The sequence below is a fragment of the Cupressus sempervirens genome, chromosome 2 (genome assembly GCF_028749045.1).
Source record: "Cupressus sempervirens isolate cs-2001-9-10 chromosome 2, ASM2874904v1, whole genome shotgun sequence".
NCBI lineage: Eukaryota > Viridiplantae > Streptophyta > Pinopsida > Cupressales > Cupressaceae > Cupressus > Cupressus sempervirens.
In genome coordinates, this window is record NC_143119.1 from 769,543,874 (window position 1) to 769,567,010 (window position 23,137).

At 40.1% G+C, this 23,137-nt stretch overlaps 1 protein-coding gene across 13 annotated transcripts in view; it reads left to right on the forward strand.

Moving 5' to 3' along the window:
* The first annotated feature begins 3,309 nt into the window (after nt 1–3,309).
* Nucleotides 3,310–23,137, forward strand: part of LOC149575725 (delta-aminolevulinic acid dehydratase, chloroplastic-like) — an 81,773-nt gene continuing 61,945 nt past the window's right edge. For 3 of the 13 annotated variants that reach the window (XM_089815510.1, XM_089815505.1, XM_089815506.1), the window contains exons 1-2: nt 3,310–3,341; nt 3,430–3,531. The gene's annotated coding sequence lies outside the window, so the exon portion shown is untranslated. Of the gene's footprint in view, nt 3,541–23,137 lie in introns of all 13 variants that reach the window. The other 10 variants (XM_089815508.1, XM_089815504.1, XM_089815507.1 and 7 more) reach the window with 5 other exon arrangements.

Genomic DNA, 23,137 nt, shown 5'->3' on the forward strand with positions numbered 1-23,137 from the left:
CAATAGATATAGGGACTCCCAATATAGATCTCTCTTAGAAGGAGAAGACTCCATAAAGGAGTGATAAGGGAAAAGGGCCAGTAGTGCAAACCTCCTCTTCAACCAAATACATGTTTCCCATGGGCACTACACTAGCATGGCTGAAGAGGGAGGTTATGGCTCAACAAACGAGGTAGCTGGACACGACTCTCGAGGAAAGTATGGATTAGCTGATAAAAGCGATCAAGATGCCTGAGCCACCTATGGGTAATGCACAACAATTGGCCTTCATAACAAAGAATAAAGATAAAGACTTACTTTCCCATATAGCCATCCCTCCTCCACATGTTTATACTAAAGATTTGATTCTTAAGGACTATCAGATTAAAGGAGTCTTGTTAGGAAAGCCCATGGTAGACATGACTAAAGTAATGATCACTATGGGCATCAAGGAGGTGTTTAGACACTTAGATGGAAATGAGTTTGAATTGGTGATGCTGTGCAAACAGAATGAGCTTCTAAAAGGCTATTTGTATGAAATTGTAGGCCCTTTGGACTAGTATCACCCAAAACTTACTCTCTCTATGACATTGGAGAAGAAATATAAAGCAAATGTGCAAGTTGATTCATTTTCGGGAGCATGCCAATGATGGTGTGACAATTTTGAGCAGAAAGGTGTATAGATAATATAGGGTAATTTGAACTTTTTACACTTCATTCAGTCTAGTGCAGAGAAATTGGTATCTATAGTGAACTAGGAAATTGGTTTGATGGATGAAGTGTAGACTTGGGATAAGGACCTTAAAGTTTTGACAATAATAAAGGGTCAAAGATATCACACTCCCATGGGTGTATATATGACGTAAGAACTAGATAAATTGGAAGATTGGATTGAGAAGATAGATGTGAGGAATAAGGTCATGGAAGGGCTTCATAAAGATATTCAAAAGTTAAAAGACCAGACTCAAGAGAAATTTTTGGAAGCATAGAGGTATTATGATGCTATTGCCCTTGAGATTTCTGAAGATGAGTAAAAAATAAAGCTCAAGTCAGTGCAATCAATGGTTAAACAATTCCAAAGAACTTTTGAGGTTGCTTCATCTGATGCAGATATTAGGCAAGCATTTAAGACTGAAGAGGTATTGTTGGAACTTGACAGTAGACTTGAGGATTTTGCATAAACTCAAATGGATGTTAGTAATATTGACAAATAGTTAGGCATAAATATGAGGCTTTAGATATTTCAAAAGCTTCCCAAGTAGTTGAGATTATAGAGAAATTCAAAAACAAGTATCCAAACATCGCTTTGGGGTAAAGAGAGGAAAATTTCAAATGTTGGAAATTCATTTTTGACACTTGGAAATTTTTTGGATTTTTTGAACCTACCACTAAGGTGCGCAAGGTGTGCAAGGTGCACTATTCTAGAGGTGCATCGACAATTTTGAAAAAGTGATAGTGCGTAGACAATTAACTGTTAGTTGTTAATTTAGAGCTTTTCATGCACCAGAAACACATTTTGGCAGCAATTTAACTCTTACAAGCACTTAGAGAAGCTCAAGCTTCTATTTTTAGAGCCTCCAGTGACTCTTAAATCCTCTTGCAACTTCCTTCTTCTTATCTATTGCTTCTTTCTTTGTTTTAAGACATGTAAAGACTCATGCACCCATTAATTGATATAAACAAGGGTGGAGTCCTACTTAGCACCATTTAAAGAGTTAGTTTGTACATAATTATATTTTTTAAATTAGTTTTAAGCATATGTTTGCATCAAGAGATCTTTCACTCTCAATACAAATTAAGGAGATGATTTCTTATAAATTCAGGAATGCAATATGTATTCCAGGTCATTATTTTGATGTAATAATATGTGCTATTGGTGCTCTCATTCTGAGTGTAATTATTCTTGCCAGAGTGTGTTATTTTTGTAAATTTTCGTTCATGAATAATAATGGAGCCAATGGATTTGTTGTGTTGATTTGATTGTGCAATCTTTTAGTTTTGGTGTTTGCCACATGTTGATGAATTCCGCCAACGTACTAAGTTGGAGAAGAGATCACCCTATTGTTCCTACATAGTTACTTGTCTCGCATGAGCACACTTTTCGTGGCCTTGCGATTCGATGAGAAGTGAAACATCTTTCAGTTTTTACTAAGTTCCCATTGACGATTGCATCATTGGATTTGAGGAAACACTACTCCTATTTTTATTGGTTTCCTACCCAATATTTTTGATGATTTAACTCACAAGCATGTTGTTACTGTGGTTTATGTACGTTAGAAATTTCTCTTTCATGTCATTTGCTTTCATCTCTCATTACCTTATCTTCATTTTTTGCTTTGCTAACACTCACTTAAAATAGGAATTCATATAGTTGCATTGTTAGATTGCATTCATTATAAAGCAAAAAAAAACCAAAAAAATCTCTTTTGTGGTTACTTTTTGAGATAGCAAGCAGATTGAACATCTTATCCGAAATTGGTCAGAACCAACAAATGCCTACTTGTGAACAAATACATTTATCTTCAATTGAGCACATTCTAGTGGGTCACAAGATCGCTTGAAACCTTGGAGTTGATCCTAGGTTAACTTTTCAAGAGAGGAGTTCAAAAGGATTCCTATTGTTAAGCATCGTGCATAACAATAGCTCAACACATACCTAAGGAAAAATATCAAGTGGAGAGCTCAAATGCTCATAACATAGCTTAGGACAAGTTCTCATCATTTGAGGTGTGAAACAGGTAGATGGATGATACTTACAATAGAGTGATAGGACAAAATATGTTTATTTTGCAACATGAGAGTGATAGAGATAGAGACATTTTATCATGGAGTGACCAACATACAATGACATCTGCACCAACTACGAAGATATCCTAGAAGCAGACAATTTAGGTACTCGTTTTGAGAAAACACTAGACATGACAACAAACTTAGTGATCAAAGTTCATTATTGAAAAACGGAAATATAGAAACAATTTTAAAGGGCCTAAAATTTTGGCACCCTATTTTGAGGTGTATGGTTTTTTAAGGTGGTCCTATCGACTATTTTGGCCTCCATAAGTTATTAAAATATTTAATTCGTTGATTCAACTTTTAAGAGTAAGTGAAATATGACCAGGTAAGTGTTAGAAGGTTCTACTTTCTATATTTTACTCCCATACAAATAATTTAATCGGTCACTCTCAGCGGTCAAGAGGTACTGAAGACTGCCACCTGATCGATTCAGAAATGACATGGCAGGCGATCTACCGTCCGATTCAGATTACATTTTCTCGATTTACTGCAGGAATTTTGATTGGATTAAGTAGGTCAGATCCATTCCTTTCTGCCACTTCTCAAAACGCAGGGGTTTATTTTCACAGGTATTCCATTTAGTGGGTTCGTGTAGTTATTACTTACCTTACGATTTCTATTGTTTGAAATTAAAATGGTTGTCATTTGACTCAATAGTCCAATTTTGCCACTGGGTTCAACTTAGGTGGATCTTTTCATTCTCTGAACATACGTGTGAAGCAAGGGGGAGGTCTGTGTATCATAAAGACCCAAATTAATGTGCGTAAGGTATTTAATCCCTTCTTTGAATATTTTCAAGTTTATGCCAATTTTGTTTATTTGGGATTGGACCCCGTAGTGGGTTGGTATCACGGCATAGGTAGCAGTGGCTGTTCAATTTTTTAAGAATATTTGTGGAGTTGGCGGTCCATTAATATTTACATTTTTTTCTTTCATTTTAAATCAGATATCTTAAAAGTCTTGTTGATAATAATTTGTGGAAGTCAAATTTGAGTAAGGAATATAAACAAAATAGTGAAAAATAGGAAAAATATTTGTGGAGCTACGATAAGTAGTCACAGCTTATTTTAAGTACTCCCATTTTCCCACAGTTTATTTTCAGTTTGTAAATAGTAGCCGCTTCACTAAAATAGGAAAATATTCTAAATTATCCCTTTTACACAGTTTAAAATTTTCATGGAAACACTTCAACTGCTTAAATTTAAGAATAAAATGCACTTAAGCAATCACATGAAAACATGGGGTTATTCATCCATAAATGAGTCATCATTGTACCAATGACATTTTTTCATACTAAAAATTCATCATACTAAACAAATTCTAAACTATTAACGTGATGGTTTTTAAGTGAAATTATATATATTTCACACCCTATAGTAGCTTTTGTTTTAAGTGAAAATGCATCATGTGATATGATTTTTCCAAATTCAGGTTGCCATTTATTGAGCTGAGTGTCAAGTAGATTATTCATGTTCTCGAGAGATAGGATTCTGTAAATCGTATCATATTGGTTTGTATTATATGAGTGGTTACAATAGCCTAACTTTGTGATATAGAATGATCCAACTATACTTATTGTGTCTAGACTGATGTAAAACTATACATTTGAATCCTGAAACATCATGTATCTCATTGGTCTCTCCCATTGCAAGTGAATAGTTTTTTTCGTTTCCAAAAAGGATCTTATATGAAATCCAAGGTTTGATTTTATCGCATTCAATTTGCTTATCTTTTCAGTCATATTGCTTTCAATTTCTACCTCTATGGCAATCTGTTGTTATTTAATCTGGTTAAGAAGTTTTCTTCCAGTTAAACAGATCGAGGGGTATTAGGGCAAGTTGATTTCTTTGGGGGATGCATTGTGATTATTTTGTAGGTTCATACACACGACAAGGTCAAGTGGAGAGAATATCTAACCTTTACAAAGAGGCATTGAATCTTGAAAGATGAAGGCATGGAGAAGAATGGCAAAAAGAGGGGATATGTAGATGCTGAAGCAAGATCCCGAAGGATGGAGCATGCTGTTGCAATTTTATCTCAATCTTTGGGGTGTACTTTGTATATATTGGCTCATTATGTATGTTGGAATATTGTCTTTAAAGTCAAAGATGGCAAGATTTTGTCATTGTTATCAAAGGGCCAATCTATAGCATTCAAGTTGAATTATTTCAAGTAGAAATAATATTATACTTTGGAGAATATCTTTACGTGCTTTTTGGCGGACTTATTTTTTTACAAGTTGTTTTTTGGGCAGCAACCTCTATTTATGCTGGTTGCTTTTTCGTCAACCTATTTATTCATGGCTTGCTTTTTACTGACCTACATTTTTGTGACTAGTTTTTTTGTCAATTGAGTTAGAAAAGAGTATTTTAAATAAATAAAATTATGATATTGCTATTAGGATTCAGCTGTGTAGTTTTTGAGTCAAATTGATTGCCCCATGTTCCATGGGTAGTGGTTTACAAGAACCCATCTCTCATACGAATAAATGGAACACTCAACACTCATTGCATCTAGGTGATGCTCATAGAGGTGAAGCACTGGGACTTCTTGGGAGGTCACCCATCCTAGTACTACATTTAAAGTGTGCTTAATTTATTACGATAATAGATAGTTTCTATTATTGTCTATTATTATTTACTAGTTATCTATTTGTAATCTATTGTAGATATTATAATGTTTCTAATATTTAGTTAGTTAACTGTTAGCTAGATTAGAATGTTTCTATTCTTTACAATTGTTTCTTAAGGAAACATCATTTATTCATTTGCATATAGTGATCTATTGATCACTGTTAATAACAAGCAAGTATTTTACCAAATAATTTGTAATATGGTATCAGAGCAAGTTGTTGGGATTTCGTAAAAATTGGTAATTTTTAAGGAAAATTCGAGCCTCTTTTGATCTGGATTTTTTTTGAGAAATTTTCTTTTTCGATTTTTAAAAATAAAAATCGTTGGATTTATTTTATGAAACTTTTGTAGTTCGTCTTTGAGGATTTTTGCTGGGAATCACAAGCTTGGTAAAGGGTTTTGATCTTGCGATTTCTTGGTTGTAGCAAAAGTTTCTGTGTTTTGAGGGTTGCATGTTGCTTGTATGTGCTAGTTTACCATGTGAAGTCTTGTGTTTTGTCGTCCTTAGAAAATTTCTGATAGGTTTTTTATAAATTTTTCCTTTAAAATTTTCTGATGGGTTTTCATTTTTTTTCCTTCGAAAAATTTCTAATTTTGTAATTTGCAAAGTTGCATGGGATTCTTTTGTGGGTTTATAATTTTTTCCTTAAAAATCATATGTTGAGTTTTACCATTTTTCCTAAAAAAAATGAAGCTTCGTATTTTCTAGTTTTCATTGATTTTTCATCTCAAAAATCATGTTGGATTTTGATCAAATTTCCACCTCAAAGATCGTGTTTGGTTATTTCGATTTTATCCTAAAAATTGTGGCTTTTTGCAGTTTATTTTTGACGTAATGCAAGTCACGAAGAATCCCCAAACCCCCAACAGTAACCACACAATGGAAACACAACACAAGATACAAGATCTGATACCAAACTCAACTTCTTTATTCATTTCATAAAAGAATTGATTACATGCAATGTCCTAGGCTGTAAGGCTTTCTTGGTTATGACCAAATACAAAACAAGTAATAGTTCTGCAAGATCTCGCAAGTAATAGTTCTGCAAGATCTTGCAAGATCCAATAAACCCTAGCTAGTCCAAATCTGTAACAACACGGTGATCCTGTAGAAACCCCAAGCAATATCTAAACTTGTGTTCGCAACCCCTAAGCAATCTTCTTGTTTCTTAAACCCACACTTAGCTACTAGCTTTGCTCACAACTGACAACTCCAGATTCCTTCCTGAATCTTTGCTACCGTTGAATGCCTACAACTCTACCCGAACCCCTTTTATACTTGCACAACCACAAGTCAACCTGTTATAAATAGAATCATCTAGAAACCCAAAGAAATACAAAATGCTTTAGTCGGTTTACAACAAGCATTAAATGCATATAGGATAAATAACCAAGACCCAAAATAGGTCCTCATACATCCAAAGATCGATCCACGTCACGATCATGCGCAACATGAATTAAATGCACCAAGTCGGCTGATCAAATCTCCCAAGATCACCATTCGATGAGCCAAACCACCGAGCAAGCCAAGCATACAACGAGCATATTGAGCAAGCACGTCCACAGGCTCCTACAAGCACCACCGAGCACAGGTTCCATTGAGCAGATCATCAACTGAGCACCTTAAGCATCACTGAGCTCCTTTAGTCAATGAGTTTCTTTGGTGAAACTAGAACCAGCAACTACCCCAATGGTGACCGAGCATCATCTTTTTCAACCGAGCTCGCCAACTCCAAGGTCAAACCCACTCCAACATACACAAATGCCAACTACCTGAGGATGCTCCTGCATAAGACACTCTAGGTGCAAGAAGATGTTCTTAGTAGCTAGAACATATTTCAGGATTCAACATATAAACCCTGAATTGGTTCTTCACATATATGTCCTCCAAATCTTCTACTTGTACACTCTTCCCCTTGTTCCACTTTTGCAAATTCTTTCCTAGCAATAAACAACTTCACATCTGTCCTCTTCACATCCTTCCTCGTAGTTCTTTCCTAGCAATAAACAACTTCACATCTGTCCTCTTCACATCCTTCCTCATAGTTCCATAGGTCTATTTTCCACGCTGGTCTCTAATCCCATGAGAATCCTTCAACTCAACTCACCTACCAAAACTTAGGTTCTTCCTACCTAGCGCTTCATTCTGCAAAGGAATTGGTGAAAACTTCCTGCTACCCTTCTTAATAGTAAATACATTCTTGACACAATCATGCATTGCCTTGCAATCATACTGCCAAGGTCTACCAAGTAATATGTGGCAACTACTCATGTCCACAATATCACACAACACCTGATCAATATACTACCCAATCTAAACATCAACAAGTCACTGCTCCCTCACTTCTAAAGCATATTCATCTTGCAACCAACCAATCCTACAAGGACAAGGATGGCTTACCCTCTTCAAGCCAAGTTTTTCAACCATCTCCTCAACAACTAGGTTATCAATATTACCACTATCAACGATTACATTCCAACATTTACTTTCAGACTTACATCGAGTCTTGAACAAATTCTTCCTTTGACAAGGTTCCAGTACCTTCTTACCAAACAACACTCACAGAATCAACAAGTTCTCCTCCTCCCGCTTGGGCTCATTCACCGAGTGATCAACCTCATTCACCACAACAGTTCTACAATCACCAACCTTCTAGGAACACTCAAAAGATCTGTGATCTTCTCCACATTTGAAACAAGTACCCTTAAATCCACCTTTTCTTGTTCTTCTCCTTTGTTCAATAGGTTTTGGTTCATCCTTAACAATTTGTTTATCCTTCATCGAGTTATCATTCTTCTCCTTCGCTCGAGAACTACCTTGATGTCTTCTCTTCAACTTATCTCCTGCTTTTAGATCATACTGATAAGCATCCTCAACTGAATCAATCTCTATGATACCAATTTCATCCTGAATATTGAATCTCAAACCATTAATATACCTAGCCACCTTTTCATTAGAAAGTTCTCTGTGTCCAGACTTAATTGTTAAGTTGTAAAACTCCTTGGTATAATCCTTCATAGACATCCTTCTATTTCAGAATCTACAATTTCTTAAACAATTCAAGTTCATAATCAACACAAATGAACTTTGCTTTCAATTTAGTCACCATCAATCTTTACCTAGTGATCTTCACTTCACCTTCCTCTTCTCTATCCCACTGCAATTCTTTCCACCATAAAGCAGCACGTCCTTTCAACTCAGTCTATGCCAACCTCACTATGAGTAGATCACCAATATCCTCTAATTCAAAGTAGTCTTCCAATTCACCAATCCAATCAATCAAGTCTTCAGGATTCAAAGTACCCAAGAAATTAGAAATATCCATTATGCTTCAGCTTCAACTAAGCTTCAGACCTATTTAACTGACTAGTTTTGTCCTCTACAGATGTCTCAATACAATCGGTTCTTTCTTCACCACTAGTCCTAGCAACGTCAAAGTTTTCAACAACTTCCTCATAACCATCTTCCGTACCCACGTTCGTCAGTACACCAGATATAGCTTTCATGATCTTGTTGACCATATCATTCTTCATCAACTCCATCTCAAATTTGAAATTTGATCTAACCTTCTCTAAAATCTTAGTCTCCATAGCATCACAGAGATTTGCAATCGCCCTAGGGTCCAATCTTCTCGGAGGCATCTTCCAAGAACGTCAAAAACTCAAAGCAACAAATCACCCACCAGATCAACCTTCACTCTGATGCCAACTGATGCAGTGCAAGGCCCAAAGAATCCCCAAAGGAGAGGTCCAAGCCCCCAACAATAACCACACAACAAAAAACACAACACGTCCCATGTGTCGGGTTGTAAGGCCTTCCTGGTTACATCCAAATACAAAACAAGTAATAGTTCTGCAAGATCTTGCAAGATCCAATAATCCTAGCTAGCCTAGATTTGTAACAACACAACAATCTGGTAGAAACCCCAAGCAAGATCTAAGCTTGTGCTCGCAAGCCACTAAGCAATCTTCTTATTTCCTAAGTCCACACTTAGTTGCTAGCTGTGCTCACAACTTGCAACTCCAGGTTCCTTCTTGAATCTTTGCTACCAGCGAATGCTTACAACTCTACCCAAACCCCTCTTTTATACTTGCACATCCACAAGTCAAGCTATTACAAATAGAATTATCTAGAAACTCAAAGAAATAAAAAATGCCTTAGTCATCTTACGACAAGCATTAAATGCACATAGGATAAATAATCAAGACCCAAAATAGGTCCTCATGCATCCCAAGATTGATCCACGTCACGATCATGCACAACACAAATCAAATGCACCAAGTCGGCCAATCACATATATGACCTTGTTGAGAGCCCCACTTAGCTTGCAACTTCATTTGCAAAATGTTTAGCAAGTGTTGTGCCTTATGAACCGTTCATTATAAAGCCTTTTTAGCTCATCAATTAATAAGTAGGATATATTTTCCAGAACAAGTCAAATTGTAATATTGCTATTAGGATTCTGCATGTATTTTTGAGTCAAACTCATTGTCCCTATGTTCCATGAATAATGGTTCACAAGAACCCATTTCTCATGAGAATGAAAGGAGCACTCATCACTCATTGCTTCTAGGTGATGCTCACAGAGGTGAGCACCAAGACTTTCTAGGAGGTTACCCATTCCTGTACTACTCCAACTCAAGCACACTTAACTAGGGAGCTTCTTCCAAGGTTAAGTCCACTTAGCTTGTAACCTTATTTGCAAAACCTTCAGAGATGTGTCTTATGAAACATTCATTATAGAGCCCCTCTATTTCGCTCATCAATTGATAGTTAAGTAAAAATTGTTGGCCGACCTTGTTGAGAGGCCTTAACCTTTGGTGAATGATCACATTTGAAGAGATATAAACAGAGCTCACTTGAAGTTCATTTTACTATCAATACATTGAAATCATTCATTCTTTAAGAGCAGAGCTACAACAAAAGAAGAGCAGTTTTATGAAATAAAAACAGACCATTTTAGAGCAGATGTAAGATATAATTTTGCGAAGATATCTTTCAGATTTGAGAGCATTCATTGAAGATTCTATTGCAGATCTGAGTGGAAGTGTGTTGCAAATTTAAGAGCAAAGTATTACATGACATAGTGTTGATGTGATCATATTTTAAGATAATTTAGATCAGATTTAAAACACTATTATTACCTTGAGATTTGAAGGTTGAAGCCTTCTACTCGAAGAGATTGAGAGGTTGGTGCCTCTCATTGATGAGTTGGATCTCAATGGAGGGGACCAATGTCTCATGTGGGGTGATGCCTATGAATTTGTAAGAAGTTTTCTAAAACAAGCAATATTTTTTCATGATTTGCTCTCACAAGGGTTTTCACGTAAAATTGTGTGTGCATCTTGTGTTCCTTTTGTTAGATCTTAATTGTGTGGATGCTTTGTTCAGTGCTTTATGATTACATAAAATTGCTAAAGTTTTAAGGTGAAAATATTATTTCTTATACTGATTCATCCCCCCTCTTAGTAGAAGTGTGTGTGTTTTCTTCAATTGTTGTTCCTTCGAAAAATTCCAACTGCTTGAAGGATAGGTCTTAAGAACAAACACAATGAGCCAAGAAGTGTTTTTTCTGAAGATGAGCTTCATTGGTTGATGGGAATTGTAAAGTTTCTTACCAGATTTCAAATTCGATGCTGATTGATGCACAAATTTTATTGCAAGTATGAACACTTATGTCAAAGAATAGATTTGCTCCAGAATCTATATATGTTAGTACAGAAATAACAGAGATAATAAAATGCTCTTGAACTTGGAATGTAAATCGATCCTTTGATGTGCTTGCATTAATTGATTTCGATGCCTTGTTTATTTGGGCAGATCAAGTATACATATCACACGGAGGGGTGTGATGGTGAATGGGCATGTCTCCAAGTGGAGACATGAACATTCACAATCACACCTATTGGGTGATGGTTTAACAAACCCGATTTGTATAGACTTAACACAAGTCTTAATCATGTATTACCAATTCATTGTGAACTGTAACCCGATATAATATAGATCGATAGTGATCTAAAATTAAAGGAATCAAAATAAGTTTTGATCATGCCTGAAATGATCTTAGATCATCGGTTTCAATAGTGCATTGTTTCATATATATATATATATAATAGTATGTGCATCATACTGGTATACATATATACATATGTATATATATGCTGGTCACAGTTATTGTCGGACCGAAGCTACATGCTTTAACAAGAACAACTATGTTTTTTGAGTTTAGAATGTACACCTATTTGATGGCCAATGGACTTGATATATGGAAAGTAATTGTGGAAGGCTTTGGGTCACCATTGTTTACCGTATGGGGTAAATATATTAATGCACACAGACAATAGATAAGAACAGCATAACTCCTTTTCTTATTCGCATATGCCAAAGACATTACATTATGCTTATGATGATGATTACAATGACCCAAAAGGGTGTATATATACTTTCTGCAAAACCTTCCTGAAGGGGTCCATTGACTACATAACAAGAACCTTCCTGAAGGGGCCCATCAGCTGATATACAATAACCTTTCCGAAGGGACCCGTCGGCTACATAACAATAACCGACGGTACCAACCCGTTGGCTACTCAATATTTACTGATGACAACCATCTACTCCTATTGACAGCCGAAAAAGAGCATTCGAGAACAATGCAAAAGCTATGAATACAATCCTAAGTGTACTAATCAAAACCAAATTAGTCAAAGTAATTCAGTGTACATCAGCAAAAGAAATATGGGATAAGCTTCAAAAGACTAATGAAGGAGACGAAAAAGTGAAGAAGGCCATGCTCCAAATTCACTAAGTCAATTTGAAAGCCTTAAGACAAAGGAAGAAGAAATTGTTTTTGCCTACTATCTCCATTTCAACGAAGGTGTAAACACTATTTGTGGTTTGGAGAAAAGATTGAAGAAGTTTTTATGCAAATATTATTTTGATCTTGCCCTATGATATTTGATGCATAAGTTTGAGCTATCGAAGAAATGAAAGATTTAAATACCTTGAAGATGGATGAGTTGCATGACATTCTATCAGCATGTGAAATGAGGAAAGAAAATGGAACAACATCAAAGTGAGAAGCTGCCTTCAAGGCATCAAGGGAGATGAAGAACAAAGTTCCAACATCAAATGAAAGGTCAAGCAATGAGGAAGAAGCCTACTTTGTGAAGAAGTTCAATAGAGTATCCAACAAGTGCAAGGGTAACTATGCAATTAAATACTTCGATTGTGGTAATTATACAAGGAGGATGGTGTAGTAGATCCTGAGGAAGAACTTACTATTGCTATTGACGAAATCAAGATACTCAAGAAAAGGAAATCAAATTCAAGAGGACAGTGAAATATCTGAGAAGACAATCATGGACTTAAAGAATCAATTTGAAGTAGCCAAACAAATTGAGGTGTCTTGAAGCACAGAGAAGAACAAGTTCCACCTTTGTTTCCCATCTGGCGATGAAGATTGATTCCTCTAGAACCCCAGTGAAGGCTGCAACAGTAGAAAAAAAAGGACAAAGACCTAAGTAGAAGGCCACAAAAGCAAAACCAGGTTTGGAAGAAATGATTGTGGAAGATTGGGTGAGAAACTGTATTACTGATGAAGAGAAGGAGAAACAAATTTTTTAAATGAAGAAAATAAACAAAAGAGTGAAAGAAGAAGAAGAGAAGAATGAAGATGAAGAGGATAATGTGCCCCTCATATAGAGAAAGAAAACCAAGGTCTCTCCGACAGAGACACCTGTTGAAAAGAAGAAAGAGAAGGAAAAAGAAAAAGGAAAGGAAAAGGAGAAAGAAAAAGAAAAGGAAATAGAGAAAGAAAAGGAAAAAGGGAAGGGAAAGGAGAAGGGATAGAAGAAGACAAATGATCCTCTAATTGATACTTCTTATCAACCTATAGATTTTAATAGTTTGGTGAATGCTATCAGTTAACATGTTGCATTAGAGATGACTGCTAGATTGTACACGCATGCCCCTCTAGTAGACAAGGTGACAATAGAAAAAGCTATTATCCAGCACATGATTAATTTTGACATGGCTATAGATGATATATCTGAAAAACTTTTGAAAGAGCTAAAGGAAACCTTGAGTAAAAGGAGAAAGGAAGCAATATTAAAAGAAGTGAGTATCAAGAGATATGCATTGGATAAGGTATGTGGTTCCTTGTCTCACGAAGACAAAGCAAAGATTGCCCTAACACTTGGCATAAAATTCAGAACAAAAGAAAGGGTTAACTCCCTTATGGGTGAGGATTTGGATGATTATCAAAGATTGATCAACTGTATAGAAGAATAAAGAACATAAGTAGCAAAAAAATTGAAGAAGATTGATACAAATAATGTTACGGTTGACCCCTCTCTTCTAGAAATTGAAGTTAAAACTGTAAATAGTGTTTCTGAAGACACAAGTGTTGGTCTAGGTCCAGAAAAGGAGACAAATGAACCAAAGAATATAGAAAAAGTTCTAGAGATGAGTTCAGAATAGATTCTGGAGAAGAAGATGAATGTGGCGAAGAAGAAGACTAAGGAAATGATGGCTGTGGAAAAGAAGGCTGAAGACGAAAAGAGTGTGGAGCTAGGTGGTGAATCTTTTGGACCCTTCGGAGGTTCTATTTCTGATTTATTAAGTCTTTAAATACAGTTTGAAACGGTTGTTACTCCAAAGGTATTGCAAGTACCTATGAGACAAGGTCAGGTGGACCTTACCCAGTTAACTACCTCGCATAAGCTTCATTTGGGTGATATCCTTCACTATTCTGTCTACAAGGAGTTTATCAAATCCTATTTGCAGACACAAAGTTGATGGATGATACGGTGAAGGTCCGTCATGATGGACTTCTGGAGATACAAGTGGATGAATCATTGACTAGTGCGGAACAGTTGCAGTTGCTGCATGAAGGTTTTAAGGAATGTAGTCGGCAGATTGTATATTTTGTAGCCGACAGGGTGTTGTCGTCGGTAAAGATTTTGTTGCCGACGGGCCAACGGGTAGATTAGGATTCTTTTGGAAGGTTCGGCGGAAAGTATTTATGCCCCGTCTGGGATCATTGTAAATCATCTTATCTTATCGCCAGTTATGTAATCTGTTGGCATATGCGAATAATCTAAGGAGTTCTGCTGTTCGTGTTCATTATCTGTGTGCATTTCTTAATTAACCTATGCAGTAAACATTTGGCGCCGTTGCCGTATGAACCTGGAAGGTGGGAGGAATGAAGATTAATGCCAAATCAGCTTAACAAGGATTGAAATAAGGCCAAGGGAAAAGATGGAATCCGTACTATGCAAGAACATTTAATTTTGGCACAGCAAGCCGAACGCCGAAGGAGATTCCAGAAGATTGCCGACGGAAATTAGAGCATGGAAGAATTATTGGAGGAAACTCGGCAGCGGGTGGAACTGGTAGAAGAAGCATAGGAGGAGTTTTTGAATTTGTTTTTGCCGAGGGAAGAGAATCTAGATGAAAGAACATCGATTCGCACGGCTTGGAGTGCTGACGGAGCAAGAGCGTGGAGTGAACTCTTCGTTCGGGATATACTTCCGCAGGGGACAACTTCAGAAGACCCTTCTTCACCAAGGTTCATAGCTGTTGAGACCGCCGGTGTCGGAGAATAGTCCGTCGGTGTGGGAGTGCAAAGCCACGGTGTGGGAGTAAACATCGCTAGTGTTGCAAGATCGAGCAATGTCTGTTTACAAAAACCAATTGTGATGGCAGGACCAAAAGAGAAATTGCCGAAGTTTGATGGCGATGGTACGACCGATCCCATTCGACATTGCAAAACATGTGAACGATCTAGAAGGCAAATGGGATAACTCATGAAGACGACTGGATGAGGCAATTTACGGACACCCTATGGGGCGTGGCAATTGATTGGTTTACTAATACAGATCCGCAGAAGCTGGATAGTTGGTATAACATTAAAAAGGAGTTTCTGCCTAATTTCAATTGTTGCGTGACGATAATGAAATTGTAGCAAAGATCTTCAATACTAAGCAAGGGAAGAACGAAACTGTCTGTGTCTACGCCAGGAAATTAAAAGATTTGATAAACAAAATGGAAAATAAGCCGGCGGATGGACTTCAGAAAAGGTGGTTCGTGGAACGTCTACGCCCAAACCTGCGGAAGAAAATGAAAATTGTGCCGCCATTGTCATACACGGAAGCCTATAACAGAGCATTGAACCTCGAAAGTGAACAGAAGACAAAGAAGAAGAAGAAGACTAGCTCATCTGATTCGGATGATGATGAGCCTTCTGGAGAAGATAGCAGGGACGATGAAGGCAGTGGTAAGAAGGTCCGCACCCTACAGAAAGACATGATCTGCATGATGAAGGAATTTAAAAATATGCAGAAGGAGACGAAGGGCAGTGAGTTGTGGTGTATGGAGTGTAAGACCGATGGTCATACTAAAGGATCCTGTCCAAAGAACCAATTCTGTGACATTTTTCAGATCATGGGCCATTCGACCAAGGAATGTCCCTTTAACATGAAGACCAGAGGATCTCTGCAGGTACTTCTTACACAGGAGGCGTCCCCGTCAGGCAGTAGCGGAAATACCAATAATGCTGGTGCTACGTCGGGAGGATACAAGAATAATAGACGCTGGCAGAATAATAATAACAATGCAAACAATAACACTAACAATACCAGCAGAAGCCAAGTATGATGCGAACAAACGGTTGATCGTACAATGCCGCGCATGTAACTTGTGGGGGCACCTTGCCCTGGAATGCCCAACTGCAAATACACCCCAACTATTATGCAGATGGTGTGGACCTGGCGACCATGACAATGCCAAATGTCCAAAATTCGGAGTCAACTTAATCATTGTTGGGACAGCTGAAGAAGAGGTGTTGGCAATCACACGAAGGCAAGCGAAAGAGTACTCGGACCCGGCAGAGGAAATTTGCGGAAGCGCGGGCGGAGATTGAAAATGCATCACAAGCGGAAACATCTCGGTTGAAGGACATCACTAGCATTTCGGCAAGGAATTTTGCGGAACAAAACATAGTACGGAAAATTTTGCAGACAGAGGTACCAGTCAAGATAAATGATTTGCTTCTCACGATGCTCCAGCTCCGATCTGCTCTCACAAATATTGCACCAGCTTCGAGGATATCAGGAGAACAAGGTAGTGGGAAGGAAACTGATGCAGGCTGAGAAGACCAAATGTTGCTAGCCCTCACATCTGGCTTGCACCACACGGTTGTCGAGATGGGGATCCTCGGACATGTTCTCATAGATACAATAGTCGACGGAGGGTTTGGTGTAAATGTCTTACCCGAGGAGACTTGGAAGAAGCTGGGGCAACTGACATTGTGGCCCCCTACATTTCAGTTGCTCACAGCGGACCAGCATGGCATTAAACCTTTGGGCATACTCATGGCACAACCGATGACGATTGGCACATAGTCGTTCCTATTGGACTTTGTCGTCACCCCGTTGAAGAGAAAAGGGTATGATGCTATCCTTGGCCGCAGATGGCTTATTCAAGCCAGAGTAAGACACGATTGGAAGAACATCTTGTCACTCGAAAGTAAAGGCCGGCAATTTGTTATTGATCTGCACACTCAAATGGTCGGGGAAGAGGCCCTGCCATCAAATTCCGAGGGAGAGGAGGATGAAGGAAGACAACCTATGGAACTAGATGGAGAGGGAGTCTTGCGATTGGACGGAGGATCAACAAATGATGACTTGGATTCGGTCAACGGTCTCTACCACTGGCAAATAGAGGATTACAAACTATTCCAGAGTTGCAATGTACTAATGATTGAGGAAGGTCCGAAGGGGGATGAATTTCCAAAGGAGTTCATGGAGGTAAATGAGGGGGATGCACCGTTGGATGTTACACCTGCCCATGCATTCAGTGAAGGGGAGACAATCAAGTATAATGAAGCTACACTACAAGCAATGAATTTGGGAGATGAAGTAGCACCGAAGAACATTCTGGTAGGAGATAATTGGGATCCTGTACTCAAAGCGGCAACATTCAAGATATTCCTGGAATACAATGATGTATTTGCATGGACATACAAGGACCTGAAGGGAGTACCGCCGGAGTTGTGTGTGCACCGCATTCCACTGATCGAAGGAGTAGTACTTGTACGGAAGTGACTCTATAGGATGAACAAGAACTACGCGGCATGGGTCACGGAAGAAATCAACAGGATGTTGGAGGCCGGAATTATTTTTGAAGTGTAGACAAGTGAATGGGTGTCACCTATAGTTATCTCACTGAAGAAAGACACCACCCAGATTCGGATATTCGTGGATTTCCGATGCCTAAATGTAGTCATGGTCAAGGATCCCTTTTCGATTCCATTTACAGACAGCATTCTGGAGGTTGCTGGACATGAAATTTACTCCTTTATGGATGGGTTCTCCGGATATAATCAGATCTCTGTAGCGGAGGAGGACAAATTAAAGACTACATTTGTCGTTGAAGATGGAGTCTATGCATACAATCGGATGCCATTTGGATTGTGCAATGCGCTGGCAACCTTCTAGAGGATTATATTGCACATCTTTGACAAGATGTCCGTGGGCAACTTCAAAGCATTCCTCGACGATTGGTCAGTATTCAGTGCGGAAGATAGACACCTGGCAGCACTCGGTGAATGTATGGAGAGATGCCGCAGGGCGTGATTGGCATTGAACCCCAAGAAGTGCAGATTCATGGTTCCGTAGGGAAGATTGCTCGGACACATCGTCTGTAAGGAAGGATTGAAGACGGACCTAGACAAAGTGAGAGTCATCCTAGAAATGCAGCCATCTACTAATGTGACAGAGGTAAAGTCTTTTCTCGAACATATAGGCTATTACAGGAGATTTATCAAAAATTTTGCCAAGGTGTCATACCCGTTGGACAGGTTAACCTGTAAAGGAGAATCCTTCAGATGGGACAAAGAACAGGATGAGCCGTTTGAAGGGTTGAAAGTACGACTGGCTATTGCACCCATCTTAGCATATTTCGATTGGAATAAGGAGTTTCATGTGCATGTTGATGCCTCAAATTATGCGATCGGAGCAACCCTGGTACAGACGGGCAGCCATGGGTTAGATCATCCAATATACTTTGCTAGTCGACTGTTATCAAAAGCGGAGCAGAACTACAGTACGACTGAACGGGAAGCACTGGGAATGGTCTACGTTGTGCAAAAGTTCCGTCATTACTTGCTCACCACACCGTTTGTATTCTATGTAGATCATTAGGCTTTATTGTACATGATTAATAAACCTGTCATTCAAGGGAGAATCAGCAGATGGCTACTTCTGTTGCAGGAGTTTACTTTCAAAATCATTGGCCGGGGAAGAAAAATGTCAGTGTTGACCACCTGTCGTGGATCAAAACAGGGGAACCGGCAGAAGGGGTGAATGATGACTTTCCTGATGCACAGCTGTTTCAGATTGCAGTACTTCTAGACTGGTACAGGAGTAGTGGAGAATACCTGTCAACAAGACAATTTCCTAGTGATATGCCAGCAAATGAAAGGCCCAAGTTGATAATTAGGAGCTGTACTTTTCAGTTGATCAACGGATTGCTCTACAAAATGGGACCGGATCATATACTTCGGCGGTGCATGTTAGAAGAGGAGATACCGCGGGTGTTAAAAGAAGCACATGAGGGTCTAGTGAGACAACACATGGGACTTGACACCATTGCGTGGAAGATATTGCTCGCAGGACTCTAGTGGCCGATGGTGTACAACGACGCAAGGGAATGGGTCGTCGGATGTGACACTTGCTAACGGGCCGGGAAGCTACTCAAGCGAGACTTCATGCCACTTAACCCATCCCACGCGCAGGAACTCTTTGAGCGGTGGGGATTGGATTTCATTGGACCCCTGAAGGTGAGCAAGGCTAGGTGGTGCCGATACATCATTGTCGCAACAAAGTAGCTCACCAAGTGGGCGGAGGCACGCGCATTACTAGATAACTCGGCCGTGAGCATAGCGAATTTTATTTATGAGCAGATCATTACCAGGTATGGCCTTCCATTGCAGCTAACAAGTGATAGGGGAGGACATTTTGTTAATCATGTCATTCGACTGCTCACCACCCAATTCAAGATTTGTCATTCATTGTCGAGTCCGTACTACCCGAGAGCAAACAGATAGGCCAAGGCTACAAATAAAATCCTGTATCAATCATCTACAAATCCTGCGTGGTTGAAGTTGCAGATTGGGAGGAAAACTTACCCGCCGCCCTTTGGGCTTACCATACGGCGTACAAGGTGACGATAGGGCACATACCATTCCAGTTAATGTTTGGATAGGAGACGGTACTACCAACAGAATTCATGATTTCGAGCTTGTGAATTGCACTGGAAAACAAGCTAGGTGACGTCGAAAGCTTAACGGAGTGGCTGCATAATTTGAATAAGCTCGAGGAGAAGCGACTGTTGGCGTAGTGGGTAATAGAAGTGACACAGAACAGACGCAAGGTTTGGCATGATAAGCATCTGAAACTCAGCCGGTTCTAGCCCGGGCAGTTAGTGTTGAAGTACAATGGCTGCAATGAAATCAAACCGGGGAAGTTCAAGATTAGATGCGTCGGACCCTACTAGATACGGAGGTCAGCGACAATGGAGCAATAAAGTTGTGGACGTTGGATGGGCATAAGGTACCTCATGCAGTCAATGGGTCCAATTAAAAAATCTATCATGCGAGAAAGACCTCGCCGTCGTCACAGAAGAACCAAATGACTTTCTGGAATGGCGACGCCTTGAGCCAAAATTGAAGAACTGTATTTTGTTCAAAAAAAAAAAAATTATTTAAAAAAAATTAAAAAATTAAAATAAAAATAGTGAGTGTGCTAGCAGGTGTGTTGCTTCTTGGGCAAGTTGTCCCGTGGGCATAATCTCGGGAGTAACTCCCGTGGCTGCTACTCCGCGGACATCATCCCGCGGGTTGCTGTCCAGCGTGGATGATTTTCCGCAGACCTCCCTATCTTCTTGTGGGAAGCTTCATCTTCCGTGGAGTTGTTTCTTCCTTCAGCGGTAAGCTTTGGTTCTCGTGGAGATTTTATAGTTCCGTGGATGTGGTTTGGTTCTTGCGGAGATTTTATAGTTCTACGTGCTTGTCTTGTCTTCATGCAAGATGCTGAACAGGTGCAGGTTCCAATGGTCGTAACACAACAGACTTGTCTAGTGGATCTCCAGGCACTATGGACCAGTGATCGAAGACGGCTTTGCTTCATCAGTTGTGACATGCGCTCGCCTACGGGACAACACCGTATAGATTGTAGGGATACAGTCAACAGGAGTTTGTTGAGGTCAGGGGTTCAAGTTTCTGTAGGTTCAGGTTTTTACGGAAGGCGTGGAAGTTGTTCATTGCAATTGCGATCTGGGAGTTAGACGGGTTTTTGGAGACGGACCTTCAATGGTAAAACCTGGCCCCTATCTTTCCACAAGGATATTTTGTTGTTTTGCGGCTGGGTTCCCTCGCTTCTGCAGACGTTAGTGGCCCCGCTTGTCGTGGACATCAGTTTACTTATACTTTGCAAGATTTTCCCCGCATGGAAGAAGTGATGGCGGTTCTTGTGGATCCATGACCAATGTTGGGGCGTGTACTCCCAATATTCTTCTTATACGTATAACCTGTTTATTCACTAGCATTCTCTGTTCTGTTTCCCGTGGCGTGAGAATCTTATTGTTGTATCCGTGGACAAGAGGAAGTATTGCGTATTGCTGAAGGGATATTCAAACAAAAGTAACAGAAGGAGGTACTCTATAAATGCACAAAAGGAATCGGTAGGCAAACAGAACCAGTGGAAGAGTCAACTGGTGGCGAATATGGGAAAAAATGCAAGAGTTTTGGCTTCTGGGATCCGAGTTGCAGGCTTGTCAGGTTCTAGCAATAAGAAACAGAAGGTCAGGGAGGAACTCACTCATCTCACTGTCTAGTTTGAGGGTCTCAATGGCAGCGAATGCCAGAAATGGTGGCTGGAGACCTCGGAGGCAGACCAAATTAAGCAGATTTTGGTACGGGCACGTATATTGGGCCATCCAGCTTCCAATTTTCTCCATCCGGTTATTTGAATCAGTTTTGCGAACTATGATAAAGACATATAGTCGGCATAGTAGAACAAGTACATTTATGTACAAAACATATTAGATGACGATGTCCTTTAATCCAAGGGATTTTACTAGGGGTTTAGGCATCCCTGGCCCTAGTGGTAAGAAGGTGGAAATTAAGAACCGCAAGCTCTCTCAGGAAAGGAAGGAACATTGGATACGACTAGTGGGCCGCGATCTTTCACCTGATGAGATGGATTCAGTGATTTAGGGGTCGAAATGTAGAGGGCTCTGCAGAGATTTCATTCGGGAGGGTCACTGGAGGTGCATTATGGATGTGATCAAGAGTAGGTTGACAGGTGTGACTCGAGCTTCAGATATTGCATTACCATAGGTTGTATTCATGAATGGTATCATGCAGGGTATGGTGTATGATTGGGCTTCAGTCCTTGCCGACAGGATGGAGGAATTCATGACGCTTCAGCACTGCACTTTCTTCATGCCATATCATGCAATTGGCTTGTTTCTGGAGGCAGCGGTTAATCAGATACCCATGGATGATTTTGAAGCGCCACCTCGGGGGAAGTTGGCACAGGGAGAGCCTCTTATATTTTATTGGAGACATCTGGACATGGGTGGGACAGCCGCGGGACAGAAAAAGGTAATTCAGGGATTGCAGGTAGCGCATGGGGACATTGACAACGGACGGGAGGAAACTTTAGAAAGCAGCGGGGTGGAGTATGAGGAAGAGAGTACTTCTGCGGAGGTTGGCAACGAACCAGTAGATAGTGAGCCCACATTTTTCACCCCGTCACAGTTGTCAACTTCGGCGCACTTGTCCGCTTCCACGTCACACATTCCCCCTTTTGGTCAGCGCCATACACCAGTTGTGATGATTTCGCCGGCCATAGCAGATGTCCCTCCGATAGTAGCAGAGCACGTCCCACTGCCAGCTGTTGCTACACTGGCATCCACTCTAGGAGAGACTTTTTCCGCAGGCATAGCAGATGTTGTTCCAGTGGAGCCAGCCTTGCAAGAATTACTAGTGCCGGAGATTGAGCCCCAGGTTCGCTTGGAGGTGATTGATTGTGATGCAGTCGTCACTGTTTCGTCTTCCCTGTTAGCATCCGCTGAGCCAGTAAAGACAGTCCAGTTAGCCCAGCCAGCATAGCAAGACGAGAGCATGGAGTCCGCAGAGGAAGAGCCGAAGGTGATGGATAGAGCCAGTGCTTTCTTGAGACAACAGTTCCGACTTATCCCTGCCAAGGTTGGTCCGTCCATCCAATCCCTCGGGCACCTCGGTGTATCAGCTACAAGACCAGAGCCTTAGAAGGTGGGGGTGTCACAGGCCGTGGTTGCATTGAGAGCAGAGGAGGCTGCACGGGATGTGGGCATGCTCCTCGCAAATGAGGAACAAAATCGTGATGCCGAATGGAAGATGGAGGGCTTTGCAAAGGAGGATTATGGGTCGGATGAGGACAGGTGCAGAGACTACCTCAGGGCTATGAAGGTTGTGCTAAGGAAAGGACATGATGTGGCACTGCAGGCTATGACTTGGCGGAGGAAGTGGCATTTGGTTCGAGCTTTCATCAGGGAGATCTGTCCACAGCGGTTCCGTTCATGTTTTGAGGAGAAGGGTTGGCCAGCAATCAAGACACCAGAGATGTTGGCGGATTGGACCAGTGAGCCGGAGTTGGGGCCGCGTAATACTCCATTGGAGAAGCTA